Source organism: Salmo trutta, chromosome 28, assembly GCF_901001165.1.
Source record: "Salmo trutta chromosome 28, fSalTru1.1, whole genome shotgun sequence".
In the NCBI taxonomy this organism is placed as follows: Eukaryota; Metazoa; Chordata; class Actinopteri; order Salmoniformes; family Salmonidae; genus Salmo; species Salmo trutta.
Window position 1 is genome coordinate 13691475 of NC_042984.1, and position 1332 is coordinate 13692806.

General features: G+C 41.0%; 1 long non-coding RNA gene across 1 annotated transcript; it reads left to right on the plus strand.

The window, feature by feature from the left end:
• The first annotated feature begins 340 nt into the window (after window positions 1-340).
• Window positions 341-1332, plus strand: LOC115165539 (uncharacterized). The gene is made up of 2 exons (XR_003870195.1): window positions 341-539; window positions 843-1332. It is a non-coding gene; the product is annotated as an uncharacterized LOC115165539 (long non-coding RNA).

The window sequence follows — 1332 nt, forward strand, 5'->3', positions numbered from 1 at the left end:
AAAGTGGAATCAAGGAGCCCCTTTTGCCCGGAAATCTGTATCGACCAATGGGAGTGAGTGGGAACAGAAAAAGGAATGTGTAGAGAGTCCAACTTTGACCCCTCCCATTAAACTACAGCAGGTAACTTCGCCAGCTTTAGCACGCCCAGTAAATACACTTTATTGTCCCTGTAAAATGTATACGTTTTCACGCATGACAAGTTTTATAACATGTTGGCATAAGCTTTAATACCTATTTTATATTTCCATCGTTTCTTCTGAAAAATAATGTATAGATAATGCATTTGGGTTATGTTCTTCTTTGAGAAGGATGCATAATTCCATTCAATTTTGTTATCTCTCTCGCTCTCTCTCTCTCTCTTTGTGTGTGTGTTTGTTCTATGTAACACACTACCCAGTCACCCTCCAGAATGAAGCTGAGGGCGGAAGAGGGGGAAGTTAGTTGTGACAGAGGATGAGGGGGGAGATGCTAGAAGGCAGAGATCAAGGCTAGAAGACTTGTCACACCCACCAACCTTGGCCCTGGGACGATGACGTCGGTAATTTGTTGGATTTCTTTGCCACACATATTCACCGTCCTCTAACTGCAGAGGCTCGAGGCTCCTCAAACTGCTGCCTATCAACCACAGGGGGCCAGAATTCACCCCGGAATGTGTTGGTCGCACAATGGGAGAGCAATGTTTTGTTTCCTTTCCTTCAATAGGCTTTATAAAGTTATAGGACACTAGAAACACCGTGTTATTCTTTTGGTGGATGCTTTTATTCATACGTCATTAAAATGGAGTCCTACATGGAATCTTCGATATTGAATTACATTTGATTTTGTTTTGGTTGTCTTCTAGTTTTAATGTGGTGATCGTGTTTGATCCTGAGAGACGACGAGAGAGAGGATACTATTCAGCCGGCGGTTGGTTCAGTTGAGCTGATCCGGTTGGGCGCTTGGCTATTAGGAAGGAAAATGGCGGGTCTGTCACAGACGAATGCAATGAGACGGCCTGAAGAATGGCATTTCGTAAGAGCAAATGCATGGCAGGTGATTCAATAAGGTTGAAAATGAACTAACCTAACGAATAGCGAAATCTTTGATGACTCTTTTCGAAGTGATAGTAGCTAATGGTTATTTGAATGGATTGTATTGCATTTTAGGCACCGCTCAAATAATTAGAATGTGTTATTGTTATGGTTGATGTGTTTTGTGAGTACTGAAGGACTGTTTCATTTCTTTGATGTTTTTAACATTCCTTTATCTTGTGCATACATGTTTTCATTTGGGAAGGATAAATAAACTGTCTAAATTACGTGTCGTTGTAATTAAAGGTAGATTTCTTGAAA